Genomic DNA, 18,157 nt, shown 5'->3' on the forward strand with positions numbered 1-18,157 from the left:
TGCTCTTGGATTGAGATCTGGTGACTGTGGAGGCCATTGGAGTACAGTGAACTCATTGTCATGTTCAAGAAACCAGTTTGAGATGATTTGAGCTTTGTGACATGGTGCATTATCCTGCTGGAAGTAGCCATCAGAAGATGAGTACACTGTAGTCATAAATGGATGGACATGGTCAATCTTCTATTGTCCAATTTTGGTGAGCCTGTGCGAATTGTAGCCTCTGTTTCCTGTTCTTAGCTGACAGGAGGGGCACCCGGTGTGGTCTTCTGCTGCTGTAGCCCATCTGTTTCAAGGTTCGACATGTTGTGCATTCAGAGAAAGCATTCTGTATACCTTGGTTGTAATGAGTGCATATTTGAGTTACTGTTGCTATTCTATCATCTCAAACCAGTCTGCCCATTCTCCTCTGACCTCTGTGATCAACAAGGCATTTTCGTCCACACAACTGCTGCTCACTGGATATTTTCTCTTTTTCTGACCATTCTCTGTAAACCCTAGAGATGGTTGTGCATAAAAATATCAGTAGATCAGCAATTTTTTAAAATACTCAGACAGCCTGTCTAGCACCAACAACCATGCCACATTCAAAGTCACTTAAATCCCCTTTCTTCTCTATTATAATGCTCAGTTTGAACTTCAGCAAGTCGTCTTCACCAAGTCTAAATGCCTAAATGCATTGAGTTGCTGCCATGTGATTGGCTGATTAGCAATTTGTGTTACCAAGCAATTGGACAGGTGTAACAAATAAAGAGGCTGATGAGTGTAAATATGTAGCTGGTATAGTATGCCTAGTTCCACATTCCCTCAAAAATATATATGAAAATAAAACACACCTTGTTGAAAAAGTATTTTATTTAAAAAAAAGTCCCATAGTGTAATTTCAATGTCAATTGCATCATTCAGAGATGAAGGCCAATGCCCCAATGACCTGCAGCTCTTGCTGGACTCTCACCACAAATGACAGCTCCCTAACTGGTTAAGGAACAAAATAGCCTGGGATGCTTGACCATATTTGGTCAGTGATGTCACCTTGATGCCCAGTTGTCAGTGTGTGGGATGGTAGACCATAAAGTGTAATATAGTAGCAGTAGTAATACTGCCACTAAATGAATGACTTTCTGCAGCAGCAGCCAAAAATACAGTAAGGCAGGCGAGCTGGAAACATCTAGCCATTTAGTTCACCAATTCAGCAAACTGTGAACAACTTGGGTTTGGGTTGAACTCATAGCTAATCCAAAACCACAACTCCTTCCTAGTGCTAAAGCAGAACTTTACTCTACAAAATAAGCCAATTTACAGTAAATGCATACCTTACTTTGCACTTCAATTGAAATGAATTGGGAGAACATGGGGTGAGGTAAGGGGTGACAATTCCATAAGGCCACTTCTTTATTTTATGACCCTAACAGACTTTTCAGATTTCTCCGGCTGCTTGTGCCAGTTATAGTGAAACCAATATCAGAATGGCCCCAGAGCAAGCACCTTTAAAAGGTCAACAATGGTAGCTCTTTATTTTCTGTTCTAACAGGTTTATCTTAAGCTTTGTCCAACTACTAGCAAAATCAAATATCCACATGGGGATGAGAATTCCAGGAAGTCCTTTACTTACAGGACTGTTACAATGAGGATACATTTATTTTTTAAGCTTTAGAAAAATAAAGTTGTCAGCAAACTGAAAAGAAAAGACAATTTTAACAATATAGAACTACAAAATGTCTTGTGTAGCAATTAAGTAGAGATGAGCGAATTATTCAAAAATTCGGTTCGGCTGATTCGCCGAATTTGCGGAAAAAATTCGCTTTGAGCCGAATATATTCGCTGCGAATTTAACTTATAAAAAGGGTGTTTCTAGGCTTCAGAGAGCCTTTATATTAGTGCAGAACACTGTACCTTTAATTTAAATGCCCTTGGAGTCTGCTGGAGAAGAGAAATAATACTGTCAGTCAGTATGACATGCAGATGAGTGCCGTCGATCTTAGAATCACCGCACACTTCACTCATTTGGGCAGTCACGGGGCCAAAACCAGAGTGTGGAGCCACAGTGTGGCGGTGGAGGTAGCAGCAATGGGAGGCCATACAGCACCCTATGACAAAATGGAACCCACCAGCAGTGTGAGGAGACCTGAAAGTGGCACATGGCAGAGTGTGGCGATGGAGACATCAGCAATGGGAGGCCGTACAGGGACCCATGACACACTCTGGACCTGGCAGCAGCATGAGGAGGTGGTACAGGGGCCCATGACAGATTACGGGCCTGGCAGCAGCATGAGGAGTCGGTACGGGGGCCCATGGCAAATTACGGGCCTGGCAGCAGCATGAGGAGGCGGTACAGGGGCCCATGGCAGAGTGGCGGAGCGTAAGCAGCTAAAATTGAAGGCCATACAGAGGCCTATGTTAAAAAGTCCCCCCAGCAGCAGCGTGGGGAGACGACTATCAAGAGTCCAATGGCAGAGTGGCGGAGCAGAAGCAGCTTCAATTGAAGGCCATACACAGGCCTAGGTTAAAAAGCGGAAGCCGTCAGCAGCGTGAGCAGACGACAGAGACACATGGCGCAGGGTGGCGGTGGATGCAGCAGTATTCGGAAGGCAAACACAGGCCTCGGTTAAAAAGCGGAAGCCGTCAGCAGCGTGAGCAGACGACAGAGGCACATGGCGCAGGGTGGCGGTGGAGGCAGCAGCAATGGAAGGCCATACAGCACCCTATCACAAAATGGAACCCACCAACAGTGTAAGGAGACCTGAAAGTGGCACATGGCGCAGGGTGGCGGTGGAGGCAGCAGTATTCGGAAGACATACACAGGCCTAGGTTAAAAAGCGGAAGCCGTCAGCAGCGTGAGCAGACGACAGAGACACATGGCGGAGGGTGGCGGAGGATGCAGCAGTATTCGGAAGCCAAACACAGGCCTCGGTTAAAAAGCGGAAGCCGTCAGCAGCGTGAGCAGACGACAGAGGCACATGGCGCAGGATGGCGGTGGAGGCAGCAGTATTCGGAAGCCATACACAGGCCTAGGTTAAAAAGCGGAAGCCGTCAGCAGCGCGTGAGCAGACGACAGAGACACATGGCGCAGGGTGGCGGTGGATGCAGCAGTATTCGGAAGCCAAACACAGGCCTCTGTTAAAAAGCGGAAGCCGTCAGCAGCGTGAGCAGACAACAGAGACACATGGAGCAGGGTGGCGGTGGATGCAGAAGTATTCGGAAGCCTAACACAGGCCTCGGTTAAAAAGCGGAAGCCGTCAGCAGCGTGAGCAGACGACAGAGGCACATGGCGCAGGGTGGCGGTGGAGGCAGCAGTATTCGGAAGCCATACACAGGCCTAGGTTAAAAAGTGGAAGCCGTCAGCAGCGTGAGCAGATGACAGAGACACATGGCGCAGGGTGGCGGTGGATGCAGCAGTATTCGGAAGCCAAACACAGGCCTCGGTTAAAAAGCGGAAGCCGTCAGCAGTGTGAGCAGACGACAGAGGCACATGGCGCAGGGTGGCGGTGGAGGCAGCAGCAATGGAAGGCCATACAGCACCCTATCACAAAATGGAACCCACCAACAGTGTAAGGAGACCTGAAAGTGGCACATGGCGCAGGGTGGCGGTGGAGGCAGCAGTATTCGGAAGCCATACACAGGCCTAGGTTAAAAAGCGGAAGCCGTCAGCAGCGTGAGCAGACGACAGAGACACATGGCGCAGGGTGGCGGTGGATGCAGCAGTATTCGGAAGCCAAACACAGGCCTCGGGTAAAAAGCGGAAGCCGTCAGCAGCGTGAGCAGACGACAGAGGCACATGGCGCAGGGTGGCGGTGGAGGCAGCAGCAATGGAAGGCCATACAGCACCCTATCACAAAATGGAACCCACCAACAGTGTAAGGAGACCTGAAAGTGGCACATGGCGCAGGGTGGCGGTGGAGGCAGCAGTATTCGGAAGCCATACACAGGCCTAGGTTAAAAAGCGGAAGCCGTCAGCAGCGTGAGCAGACGACAGAGACACATGGCGCAGGGTGGCGGTGGATGCAGCAGTATTCGGAAGCCAAACACAGGCCTCGGTTAAAAAGCGGAAGCCGTCAGCAGCGTGAGCAGACGACAGAGACACATGGCGCAGGGTGGCGGTGGATGCAGCAGTATTCGGAAGCCAAACACAGGCCTCGGTTAAAAAGCGGAAGCCGTCAGCAGCGTGAGCAGAGGACAGAGGCAAATGGCGCAGGGTGGCGGTGGAGGCAGCAGTATTCGGAAGCCATACACAGGCCTAGGTTAAAAAGCGGAAGCCGTCAGCAGCGTGAGCAGATGACAGAGACACATGGCGCAGGGTGGCGGTGGATGCAGCAGTATTCGGAAGCCAAACACAGGCCTAGGTTAAAAAGCGGATGCTGTCAGCAGCGTGAGCAGACGACAGAGACACATGGCGCAGGGTGGCGGTGGATGCAGCAGTATTCGGAAGCCAAACACAGGCCTCGGTTAAAAAGCGGATGCTGTCAGCAGCGTGAGCAGACGACAGAGACACATGGCGCAGGGTGGCGGTGGATGCAGCAGTATTCAGAAGCCAAACACAGGCCTCGGTTAAAAAGCGGAAGCTGTCAGCAGCGTGAGCAGTAGACAGAGACACATGGCGCAGGGTGGCGGTGGAGGCAGCAGTATTCGGAAGCCATACACAGGCCTAGGTTAAAAAGCGGAAGCCGTCAGCAGCGTGAGCAGACAACAGAGACACATGGTGCAAGGTGGCGGTGGAGGCAGCAGTATTCGGAAGCCATACACAGGCCTAGGTTAAAAAGCGGAAGCCGTCAGCAGCGTGAGCAGACGACAGAGGTACATGGCGCAGGGTGGCGGTGGAGGCAGCAGCAATGGAAGGCCATACAGCACCCTATCACAAAATGGAACCCACCAACAGTGTAAGGAGACCTGAAAGTGGCACATGGCGCAGGGTGGCGGTGGAGGCAGCAGTATTCGGAAGCCATACACAGGCCTAGGTTAAAAAGCGGAAGCCGTCAGCAGCGTGAGCAGACGACAGAGACACATGGTGCAGGGTGGCGGTGGATGCAGCAGTATTCGGAAGCCAAACACAGGCCTCGGTTAAAAAGCGGAAGCCGTCAGCAACGTGAGCAGACGACTGAGGCACATGGCACAGGGTGGCGGTGGAGGCAGCAGTATTCGGAAGCCATACACAGGCCTAGGTTAAAAAGCGGAAGCCGTCAGCAGCGTGAGCAGACGACAGAGACACATGGCGCAGGGTGGCGGTGGATGCAGCAGTATTCGGAAGCCAAACACAGGCCTCGGTTAAAAAGCGGAAGCCGTCAGAAGCGTGAGCAGGCGACAGAGGCACATGGCGCAGGGTGGCGGTGGAGGCAGCAGCAATGGAAGGCCATACAGCACCCTATCACAAAATGGAACCCACCAACAGTGTAAGGAGACCTGAAAGTGGCACATGGCGCAGGGTGGCGGTAGAGGCAGCAGTATTCGGAAGCCATACACAGGCCTAGGTTAAAAAGCGGAAGCCGTCAGCAGCGTAAGCAGACGACAGAGGCACATGGCGCAGGGTGGCGGTGGAGGCAGCAGCAATGGAAGGCCATACAGCACCCTATCACAAAATGGAACCCACCAACAGTGTAAGGAGACCTGAAAGTGGAACATGGCGCAGGGTGGCGGTGGAGGCAGCAGTATTCGGAAGCCATACACAGGCCTAGGTTAAAAAGCGGAAGCCGTCAGCAGCGTGAGCAGACGACAGAGACACATGGCGCAGGGTGGCGGTGGATGCAGCAGTATTTGGAAGCCAAACACAGGCCTCGGTTAAAAAGCGGAAGCCGTCAGCAGCGTGAGCAGACGACAGAGACACATGGCGCAGGGTGGCGGTGGATGCAGCAATATTCGGAAGCCAAACACAGGCCTCGGTTAAAAAGCGGAAGCCGTCAGCAGCATGAGCAGACGACAGAGACACATGGCGCAGGGTGGCGGTGGATGCAGCAGTATTCGGAAGCCAAACACAGGCCTCGGTTAAAAAGCGGAAGCCGTCAGCAGCGTGAGCAGACGACAGAGGCACATGGCGCAGGGTGGCGGTGGAGGCAGCAGTATTCGTAAGCCATACACAGGCCTAGGTTAAAAAGTGGAAGCCGTCAGCAGCGTGAGCAGACGACAGAAACACATGGCGCAGGGTGGCGGTGGATGCAGCAGTATTCGGAAGCCAAACACAGGCCTCGGTTAAAAAGCGGAAGCCGTCAGCAGCGTGAGCAGACGACAGAGGCACATGGCGCAGGGTGGCGGTGGAGGCAGCAGTATTCGGAAGCCATACACAGGCCTAGGTTAAAAAGCGGAAGCCGTCAGCAGCGTGAGCAGACGACAGAGACACATGGCGCAGGGTGGCGGTGGATGCAGCAGTATTCGGAAGCCAAACACAGGCCTCGGTTAAAAAGCGGAAGCCGTCAGCAGCGTGAGCAGACGACAGAGGCACATGGCGCAGGGTGGCGGTGAAGGCAGCAGCAATGGAAGGCCATACAGCACCCTATCACAAAATGGAACCCACCAACAGTGTAAGGAGACCTGAAAGTGGCACATGGTGCAGGGTGGCGGTGGAGGCAGCAGTATTCGGAAGCCATACACAGGCCTAGGTTAAAAAGCGGAAGCCGTCAGCAGCGTGAGCAGACGACAGAGACACATGGTGCAGGGTGGCGGTGGATGCAGCAGTATTCGGAAGCCAAACACAGGCCTCGGTTAAAAAGCGGAAGCCGTCAGCAACGTGAGCAGACGACTGAGGCACATGGCACAGGGTGGCGGTGGAGGCAGCAGTATTCGGAAGCCATACACAGGCCTAGGTTAAAAAGCGGAAGCCGTCAGCAGCGTGAGCAGACGACAGAGACACATGGCGCAGGGTGGCGGTGGATGCAGCAGTATTCGGAAGCCAAACACAGGCCTCGGTTAAAAAGCGGAAGCCGTCAGAAGCGTGAGCAGGCGACAGAGGCACATGGCGCAGGGTGGCGGTGGAGGCAGCAGCAATGGAAGGCCATACAGCACCCTATCACAAAATGGAACCCACCAACAGTGTAAGGAGACCTGAAAGTGGCACATGGCGCAGGGTGGCGGTAGAGGCAGCAGTATTCGGAAGCCATACACAGGCCTAGGTTAAAAAGCGGAAGCCGTCAGCAGCGTAAGCAGACGACAGAGGCACATGGCGCAGGGTGGCGGTGGAGGCAGCAGCAATGGAAGGCCATACAGCACCCTATCACAAAATGGAACCCACCAACAGTGTAAGGAGACCTGAAAGTGGAACATGGCGCAGGGTGGCGGTGGAGGCAGCAGTATTCGGAAGCCATACACAGGCCTAGGTTAAAAAGCGGAAGCCGTCAGCAGCGTGAGCAGACGACAGAGACACATGGCGCAGGGTGGCGGTGGATGCAGCAGTATTTGGAAGCCAAACACAGGCCTCGGTTAAAAAGCGGAAGCCGTCAGCAGCGTGAGCAGACGACAGAGACATATGGCGCAGGGTGGCGGTGGATGCAGCAATATTCGGAAGCCAAACACAGGCCTCGGTTAAAAAGCGGAAGCCGTCAGCAGCATGAGCAGACGACAGAGACACATGGCGCAGGGTGGCGGTGGATGCAGCAGTATTCGGAAGCCAAACACAGGCCTCGGTTAAAAAGCGGAAGCCGTCAGCAGCGTGAGCAGACGACAGAGGCACATGGCGCAGGGTGGCGGTGGAGGCAGCAGTATTCGTAAGCCATACACAGGCCTAGGTTAAAAAGTGGAAGCCGTCAGCAGCGTGAGCAGACGACAGAAACACATGGCGCAGGGTGGCGGTGGATGCAGCAGTATTCGGAAGCCAAACACAGGCCTCGGTTAAAAAGCGGAAGCCGTCAGCAGCGTGAGCAGACGACAGAGGCACATGGCGCAGGGTGGCGGTGGAGGCAGCAGTATTCGGAAGCCATACACAGGCCTAGGTTAAAAAGCGGAAGCCGTCAGCAGCGTGAGCAGACGACAGAGACACATGGCGCAGGGTGGCGGTGGATGCAGCAGTATTCGGAAGCCAAACACAGGCCTCGGTTAAAAAGCGGAAGCCGTCAGCAGCGTGAGCAGACGACAGAGGCACATGGCGCAGGGTGGCGGTGAAGGCAGCAGCAATGGAAGGCCATACAGCACCCTATCACAAAATGGAACCCACCAACAGTGTAAGGAGACCTGAAAGTGGCACATGGTGCAGGGTGGCGGTGGAGGCAGCAGTATTCGGAAGCCATACACAGGCCTAGGTTAAAAAGCGGAAGCCGTCAGCAGCGTGAGCAGACGACAGAGACACATGGCGCAGGGTGGTGGTGGATGCAGCAGTATTCGGAAGCCAAACACAGGCCTCGGTTAAAAAGCGGAAGCCGTCAGCAGCGTGAGCAGATGACAGAGACACATGGCGCAGGGTGGCAGTGGATGCAGCAGTATTCGGAAGCCATACACAGGCCTAGGTTAAAAAGCGGAAGCCGTCAGCAGCGTGAGCAGACGACAGAGACACATGGCGCAGGGTGGCGGTGGATGCAGCAGTATTCGGAAGCCAAACACAGGCCTCGGTTAAAAAGCGGAAGCCGTCAGCAGCGTGAGCAGACGACAGAGGCACATGGAGCAGGGTGGCGGTGGAGGCAGCAGTATTCGGAAGCCATACACAGGCCTAGGTTAAAAAGCGGAAGCCGTCAGCAGCGTGAGCAGACGACAGAGACACATGGCGCAGGGTGGCGGTGGATGCAGCAGTATTCGGAAGCCAAACACAGGCCTCGGTTAAAAAGCGGAAGCCGTCAGCAGCGTGAGCAGACGACAGAGACACATGGCGCAGGGTGGCGGTGGATGCAGCAGTATTCGGAAGCCAAACACAGGCCTCGGTTAAAAAGCGGAAGCCGTCAGCAGCGTGAGCAGACGACAGAGACACATGGCGCAGGGTGGCAGTGGATGCAGCAGTATTCGGAAGCCATACACAGGCCTAGGTTAAAAAGCGGAAGCCGTCAGCAGCGTGAGCAGACGACAGAGACACATGGCGCAGGGTGGCAGTGGATGCAGCAGTATTCGGAAGCCATACACAGGCCTAGGTTAAAAAGCGGAAGCCGTCAGCAGCGTGAGCAGACGACAGAGACACATGGTGCAGGGTGGCGGTGGATGCAGCAGTATTCGGAAGCCATACACAGGCCTCGGTTAAAAAGCGGAAGCCGTCAGCAGCGTGAGCAGACGACAGAGGCACATGGCGCAGGGTGGCGGTGGAGGCAGCAGTATTCGGAAGCCATACGCAGGCCTAGGTTAAAAAGCGGAAGCCGTCAGCAGCGTGAGCAGACGACAGAGACACATGGCGCAGGGTGGCGGTGGATGCAGCAGTATTCGGAAGCCAAACACAGGCCTCGGTTAAAAAGCGGAAGCCGTCAGCAGCGTGAGCAGACGACAAAGGCACATGGCGCAGGGTGGCGGTGGAGGCAGCAGCAATGGAAGGCCATACAGCACCCTATCACAAAATAGAACCCACCAACAGTGTAAGGAGACCTGAAAGTGGCACATGGCGCAGGGTGGCGGTGGAGGCAGCAGTATTCGGAAGCCATACACAGGCCTAGGTTAAAAAGCGGAAGCCGCCAGCAGCGTGAGCAGACGACAGAGACACATGGCGCAGGGTGGCGGTGAAGGCAGCAGCAATGGAAGGCCATACAGCACCCTATCACAAAATGGAACCCACCAACAGTTTAAGGAGACCTGAAAGTGGCACATGGCGCAGGGTGGCGGTGGAGGCAGCAGTATTCGGAAGCCATACACAGGCCTAGGTTAAAAAGTGTAAGCCGTCAGCAGCGTGAGCAGATGACAGAGACACATGGCGCAGGGTGGCGGTGGATGCAGCAGTATTCGGAAGCCAAACACAGGCCTCGGTTAAAAAGCGGAAGCCGTCAGCAGTGTGAGCAGACGACAGAGGCACATGGCGCAGGGTGGCGGTGGAGGCAGCAGCAATGGAAGGCCATACAGCACCCTATCACAAAATGGAACCCACCAACAGTGTAAGGAGACCTGAAAGTGGCACATGGCGCAGGGTGGCGGTGGAGGCAGCAGTATTCGGAAGCCATACACAGGCCTAGGTTAAAAAGCGGAAGCCGTCAGCAGCGTGAGCAGACGACAGAGACACATGGCGCAGGGTGGCGGTGGATGCAGCAGTATTCGGAAGCCAAACACAGGCCTCGGTTAAAAAGCGGAAGCCGTCAGCAGCATGAGCAGACGACAGAGACACATGGCGCAGGGTGGCGGTGGATGCAGCAGTATTCGGAAGCCAAACACAGGCCTCGGTTAAAAAGCGGAAGCCGTCAGCAGCGTGAGCAGACGACAGAGGCACATGGCGCAGGGTGGCGGTGGAGGCAGCAGTATTCGGAAGCCATACACAGGCCTAGGTTAAAAAGTGGAAGCCGTCAGCAGCGTGAGCAGACGACAGAAACACATGGCGCAGGGTGGCGGTGGATGCAGCAGTATTCGGAAGCCAAACACAGGCCTCGGTTAAAAAGCGGAAGCCGTCAGCAGCGTGAGCAGACGACAGAGGCACATGGCGCAGGGTGGCGGTGGAGGCAGCAGTATTCGGAAGCCATACGCAGGCCTAGGTTAAAAAGCGGAAGCCGTCAGCAGCGTGAGCAGACGACAGAGACACATGGCGCAGGGTGGCGGTGGATGCAGCAATATTCGGAAGCCAAACACAGGCCTCGGTTAAAAAGCGGAAGCCGTCAGCAGCATGAGCAGACGACAGAGACACATGGCGCAGGGTGGCGGTGGATGCAGCAGTATTCGGAAGCCAAACACAGGCCTCGGTTAAAAAGCGGAAGCCGTCAGCAGCGTGAGCAGACGACAGAGGCACATGGCGCAGGGTGGCGGTGGAGGCAGCAGTATTCGGAAGCCATACACAGGCCTAGGTTAAAAAGTGGAAGCCGTCAGCAGCGTGAGCAGACGACAGAAACACATGGCGCAGGGTGGCGGTGGATGCAGCAGTATTCGGAAGCCAAACACAGGCCTCGGTTAAAAAGCGGAAGCCGTCAGCAGCGTGAGCAGACGACAGAGGCACATGGCGCAGGGTGGCGGTGGAGGCAGCAGTATTCGGAAGCCATACGCAGGCCTAGGTTAAAAAGCGGAAGCCGTCAGCAGCGTGAGCAGACGACAGAGACACATGGCGCAGGGTGGCGGTGGATGCAGCAGTATTCGGAAGCCAAACACAGGCCTCGGTTAAAAAGCGGAAGCCGTCAGCAGCGTGAGCAGACGACAGAGGCACATGGCGCAGGGTGGCGGTGAAGGCAGCAGCAATGGAAGGCCATACAGCACCCTATCACAAAATGGAACCCACCAACAGTGTAAGGAGACCTGAAAGTGGCACATGGCGCAGGGTGGCGGTGGAGGCAGCAGTATTCGGAAGCCATACACAGGCCTAGGTTAAAAAGCGGAAGCCGTCAGCAGCGTGAGCAGACGACAGAGACACATGGCGCAGGGTGGTGGTGGATGCAGCAGTATTCGGAAGCCAAACACAGGCCTCGGTTAAAAAGCGGAAGCCGTCAGCAGCGTGAGCAGATGACAGAGACACATGGCGCAGGGTGGCAGTGGATGCAGCAGTATTCGGAAGCCATACACAGGCCTAGGTTAAAAAGCGGAAGCCGTCAGCAGCGTGAGCAGACGACAGAGACACATGGCGCAGGGTGGCGGTGGATGCAGCAGTATTCGGAAGCCAAACACAGGCCTCGGTTAAAAAGCGGAAGCCGTCAGCAGCGTGAGCAGACGACAGAGGCACATGGAGCAGGGTGGCGGTGGAGGCAGCAGTATTCGGAAGCCATACGCAGGCCTAGGTTAAAAAGCGGAAGCCGTCAGCAGCGTGAGCAGACGACAGAGACACATGGCGCAGGGTGGCGGTGGATGCAGCAGTATTCGGAAGCCAAACACAGGCCTCGGTTAAAAAGCGGAAGCCGTCAGCAGCGTGAGCAGACGACAGAGGCACATGGCGCAGGGTGGCGGTGGAGGCAGCAGCAATGGAAGGCCATACAGCACCCTATCACAAAATGGAACCCACCAACAGTGTAAGGAGACCTGAAAGTGGCACATGGCGCAGGGTGGCGGTGGAGGCAGCAGTATTCGGAAGCCATACACAGGCCTAGGTTAAAAAGCGGAAGCCGTCAGCAGCGTGAGCAGACGACAGAGACACATGGCGCAGGGTGGCGGTGGATGCAGCAGTATTCGGAAGCCAAACACAGGCCTCGGTTAAAAAGCGGAAGCCGTCAGCAGCGTGAGCAGACGACAGAGACACATGGCGCAGGGTGGCGGTGGATGCAGCAGTATTCGGAAGCCAAACACAGGCCTCGGTTAAAAAGCGGAAGCCGTCAGCAGCGTGAGCAGACGACAGAGACACATGGCGCAGGGTGGCGGTGGATGCAGCAGTATTCGGAAGCCAAACACAGGCCTCGGTTAAAAAGCGGAAGCCGTCAGCAGCGTGAGCAGACGACAGAGACACATGGCGCAGGGTGGCAGGGATGCAGCAGTATTCGGAAGCCATACACAGGCCTAGGTTAAAAAGCGGAAGCCGTCAGCAGCGTGAGCAGACGACAGAGACACATGGCGCAGGGTGGCGGTGGATGCAGCAGTATTCGGAAGCCAAACACAGGCCTCGGTTAAAAAGCGGAAGCCGTCAGCAGCGTGAGCAGACGACAGAGACACATGGCGCAGGGTGGCAGTGGATGCAGCAGTATTCGGAAGCCATACACAGGCCTAGGTTAAAAAGCGGAAGCCGTCAGCAGCGTGAGCAGACGACAGAGACACATGGTGCAGGGTGGCGGTGGATGCAGCAGTATTCGGAAGCCAAACACAGGCCTCGGTTAAAAAGCGGAAGCCGTCAGCAGCGTGAGCAGACGACAGAGGCACATGGCGCAGGGTGGCGGTGGAGGCAGCAGTATTCGGAAGCCATACACAGGCCTAGGTTAAAAAGCGGAAGCCGTCAGCAGCGTGAACAGACGACAGAGACACATGGCGCAGGGTGGCGGTGGATGCAGCAGTATTCGGAAGCCAAACACAGGCCTCGGTTAAAAAGCGGAAGCCGTCAGCAGCGTGAGCAGACGACAGAGGCACATGGCGCAGGGTGGCGGTGGAGGCAGCAGCAATGGAAGGCCATACAGCACCCTATCACAAAATGGAACCCACCAACAGTGTAAGGAGACCTGAAAGTGGCACATGGCGCAGGGTGGCGGTGGAGGCAGCAGTATTCGGAAGCCATACACAGGCCTAGGTTAAAAAGCGGAAGCCGTCAGCAGCGTGAGCAGACGACAGAGGCACATGGCGCAGGGTGGCGGTGAAGGCAGCAGCAATGGAAGGCCATACAGCACCCTATCACAAAATGGAACCCACCAACAGTTTAAGGAGACCTGAAAGTGGCACATGGCGCAGGGTGGCGGTGGAGGCAGCAGTATTCGGAAGCCATACACAGGCCTAGGTTAAAAAGCGGAAGCCGTCAGCAGCGTGAGCAGACGACAGAGACACATGGCGCAGGGTGGCGGTGGATGCAGCAGTATTCGGAAGCCAAACACAGGCCTCGGTTAAAAAGCGGAAGCCGTCAGCAGCGTGAGCAGATGACAGAGACACATGGCGCAGGGTGGCAGTGGATGCAGCAGTATTCGGAAGCCATACACAGGCCTAGGTTAAAAAGCGGAAGCCGTCAGCAGCGTGAGCAGACGACAGAGACACATGGCGCAGGGTGGCGGTGGATGCAGCAGTATTCGGAAGCCAAACACAGGCCTCGGTTAAAAAGCGGAAGCCGTCAGCAGCGTGAGCAGACGACAGAGGCACATGGAGCAGGGTGGCGGTGGAGGCAGCAGTATTCGGAAGCCATACGCAGGCCTAGGTTAAAAAGCGGAAGCCGTCAGCAGCGTGAGCAGACGACAGAGACACATGGCGCAGGGTGGCGGTGGATGCAGCAGTATTCGGAAGCCAAACACAGGCCTCGGTTAAAAAGCGGAAGCCGTCAGCAGCGTGAGCAGACGACAGAGACACATGGTGCAGGGTGGCGGTGGAGGCAGCAGCAATGGAAGGCCATACAGCACCCTATCACAAAATGGAACCCACCAACAGTGTAAGGAGACCTGAAAGTGGCACATGGCGCAGGGTGGCGGTGGAGGCAGCAGTATTCGGAAGCCATACACAGGCCTAGGTTAAAAAGCGGAAGCCGTCAGCAGCGTGAGCAGACGACAGAGACACATGGCGCAGGGTGGCGGTGGATGCAGCAGTATTCGGAAGCCAAACACAGGCCTCGGTTAAAAAGCGGAAGCCGTCAGCAGCGTGAGCAGACGACAGAGACACATGGCGCAGGGTGGCGGTGGATGCAGCAGTATTCGGAAGCCAAACACAGGCCTCGGTTAAAAAGCGGAAGCCGTCAGCAGCGTGAGCAGACGACAGAGACACATGGCGCAGGGTGGCGGTGGATGCAGCAGTATTCGGAAGCCAAACACAGGCCTCGGTTAAAAAGCGGAAGCCGTCAGCAGCGTGAGCAGACGACAGAGACACATGGCGCAGGGTGGCAGTGGATGCAGCAGTATTCGGAAGCCATACACAGGCCTAGGTTAAAAAGCGGAAGCCGTCAGCAGCGTGAGCAGACGACAGAGACACATGGTGCAGGGTGGCGGTGGATGCAGCAGTATTCGGAAGCCAAACACAGGCCTCGGTTAAAAAGCGGAAGCCGTCAGCAGCGTGAGCAGACGACAGAGGCACATGGCGCAGGGTGGCGGTGGAGGCAGCAGTATTCGGAAGCCATACACAGGCCTAGGTTAAAAAGCGGAAGCCGTCAGCAGCGTGAGCAGACGACAGAGACACATGGCGCAGGGTGGCGGTGGATGCAGCAGTATTCGGAAGCCAAACACAGGCCTCGGTTAAAAAGCGGAAGCCGTCAGCAGCGTGAGCAGACGACAGAGGCACATGGCGCAGGGTGGCGGTGGAGGCAGCAGCAATGGAAGGCCATACAGCACCCTATCACAAAATGGAACCCACCAACAGTGTAAGGAGACCTGAAAGTGGAACATGGCGCAGGGTGGCGGTGGAGGCAGCAGTATTCGGAAGCCATACACAGGCCTAGGTTAAAAAGCGGAAGCCGTCAGCAGCGTGAGCAGACGACAGAGACACATGGCGCAGGGAGGCGGTGGATGCAGCAGTATTCGGAAGCCAAACACAGGCCTCGGTTAAAAAGCGGAAGCCGTCAGCAGCGTGAGCAGACGACAGAGGCACATGGCGCAGGGTGGCGGTGGAGGCAGCAGCAATGGAAGGCCATACAGCACCGTATCACAAAATGGAACCCACCAACAGTGTAAGGAGACCTGAAAGTGGCACATGGCGCAGGGTGGCGGTGGAGGCAGCAGTATTCGGAAGCCATACACAGGCCTAGGTTAAAAAGCGGAAGCCGTCAGCAGCGTGAGCAGACGACAGAGACACATGGCGCAGGGTGGCGGTGGATGCAGCAGTATTCGGAAGCCAAACACAGGCCTCGGTTAAAAAGCGGAAGCCGTCAGCAGCGTGAGCAGACGACAGAGGCACATGGCGCAGGGTGGCGGTGGAGGCAGCAGTATTCGGAAGCCATACACAGGCCTAGGTTTAAAACTGGAACACAGCAGCGTGAGCAGACGACAAAGACGCACATGGCAGAGGATGGATCTGGCAGCAGTATGAGAAGGCGGTACAGGGGCCCGTGGCACAGTGTGGTGATGGGGGCTACAGCAACTGGATGCCAGAAAGTGGCCGATAGGGCTATATACTGCATGGAATTATAAAGTTGTAAAGACAGCGGCCTATAAGGCTATACACACTATAACAATCATGACTTGATTGACCATTGGCCTATAAGGCTATACACAGCATGAATATCATGACTTATTCTGAGAGTGGTTTGGAAGGTTATATACAAAAAGTAATTCATGAGCTGTCCGGACAGCGGACAATAAGTACATATATACAAATCAATTCATCAGCTGTCCAGCCAGCGGCCTCAAAGGCGACACATATAGAAAGCAATTCATGAGCTGTTCAGACAGCGGCCTCTAAGGCGACAGATATACAAAGCAATTCCCGAGGTGTTCAGGGAGTGGCCTGAACGGCTAGGTTATTAGGTCAGTTGTGTCAGGAACTGGTGGTTTGAAATCCAGACTAATCCACGCCTGATTCATTTTTACAAACGTGAGTCTCTCCACACTTTGGGTGGACAGTCGTGTCCTCCGCGGAGTTACAATACCTCCTGCCGCACTAAACACGCGCTCCGATGCCACGCTACTGGCCGGGCATGACAGCCTTTCAAGGGCAAATTCAGCTACTTGGGGCCAAAGGTCAAGTTTCGTTGCCCAGTAGTCAAGGGGATTGTCTACCTCGGTTGGCAGGGTGCTGTCCAAGTAGGCCCAAGCCTGTTGTTTGAGGTCCTGCTCCAGGTCCACCTGATGCTGATGCTGCTGCTGCTGCGGCTGGTTAGTAGTTTCCTCACTGCGCTGGTGAAGAAAGCTACTCATCATCGACTGCAGACTGAGGCAGCCGCTGCTGGTGGAGCTGCCACTGCTCCTACCACCCCACCCCTCCCCTGCTGCCATGGCAGCGGAACGCGAGCGCACAGGGCCCACAGTGTCTGAGGATGGACGTTGGCGCAGAAAGGCAGAGACCAACTGACTACATAGGTGGTTTTTATAGTACGTTATTTTGGCCTCCCTCTCAGCAGGTGTGAAAAAGGCCACCATTTTTGAACGGTAGCGAGGGTCCAACAAGGTGGACAGCCAAAAGTCATCCCTCTGTCTGATGGTTATTATTCGGCTGTCGCTACGCAAGCAACCGAGCATGCTATGGGCCATTTGTGCCAAGGAATGCGAGGGACTCCCTGCCTCCATCTCCACAGCATACTGCCACGGTGCGTCTGGGTCCTCTGTCTCCTCCTCCTCCTCTACCAGATGCTCCTGCTCCTCCACTCCTGTCGGCTGAGTGGAAAAACCACCCATTTCACTCAATAATTCCTGAGCACCAATGTCCTCCTCTACCTCCTCCTCTTCTTCCTGTCCTGCCCCCACAGGGGTCATGTGGCGTTGAGATCTGTGCGCCACGTCTACCGCACCCTGACCAGCCATTGTTAACAGCATTTGTTCCAGGACGTGCAACAGAGGAATGACGTCGTTCATCCCATAGTCCTGCCGACTCACGAATAGCGTGGCCTCCTCAAAGGGCCTGAGCAAGCGGCAGGTGTCACGCATGAGCTGCCAATGGCTGACATCGAAGTTACACAGGGGAGTACCTTTATCCGCTTGTAACATCAGGAAATCGGTGATGGCCTTTCGCTGTTCGTAAAGGCGGTCTAACATATGTAGGGTTGAATTCCACCTTGTTGCAACGTCGCAGATCAGGCGATGCTGTGGAATTCCGTTCTGCCGCTGCAGCTCAAGGAGGGTGTGCTTTGCGGTGTAGGAATGGCTGAAATGCATGCAAAGTTTACGTGACATTTTAAGGATGTCTTGCAGTGGGATGGTGGATTTTAGGAACCGCTTGACAACCAGATTGAACACGTGAGCCATGCATGGCGCATGGCACAACCTTCCTTGACGCAGAGCAGACACCATGTTCTTTCCGTTGTCGGTCAACATGGTTCCGATTTTCAGTTTGCGCGGAGACAGCCATCTGCCGATTTCTCTGTTCATTACACTCAGAAGTTCCTCCCCTGTGTGACTACGTTCGCCAAGGCATACCAGGTGCAGCACAGCGTGACACCGTTGCGCCCTGCACATGTGATATGCCGGTTGGGTAATGGGACTTGGCACGGGGGTGGCGGCTGAGGACACGGCGGTAGAAGAGGTGGTAGAGGCGGACATCTTTGCTGGACCAAGGACGTGCAAACGTGGAGGCAAAAGCGGCGTGACCTGTCCAAGTTGCTGGTGCGGCTCTGCCGGCACCACGTTCAAACCAGTGGGCCGTAAATGACATGTACTGTCCCTGACCGTAGTTACAGCTCCACACGTCGGCGCTGCCGTGCACTTTGGCAGAGACCGACATGCTCAAAGACTGGCCCACCATCTCTTCTACATGTGAATGCAGGGCTGGCACTGCCTTTTTGGCGAAGAAATGCCGGCTTGGCACTCTCCACCGCGGCTCGGCACAAGCCATCATTTCTCGGAAAGGTGCTGAGTCCACCACTTGGAAAGGGAGGGACTTCAGCACCAGCAACTTGGAC

The sequence above is a fragment of the Staurois parvus genome, unplaced genomic scaffold, assembly GCF_062004578.1.
Source record: "Staurois parvus isolate SC_StPar_1 unplaced genomic scaffold, SC_StPar_1.0 ptg000157l, whole genome shotgun sequence".
NCBI classification, from domain to species: domain Eukaryota; kingdom Metazoa; phylum Chordata; class Amphibia; order Anura; family Ranidae; genus Staurois; species Staurois parvus.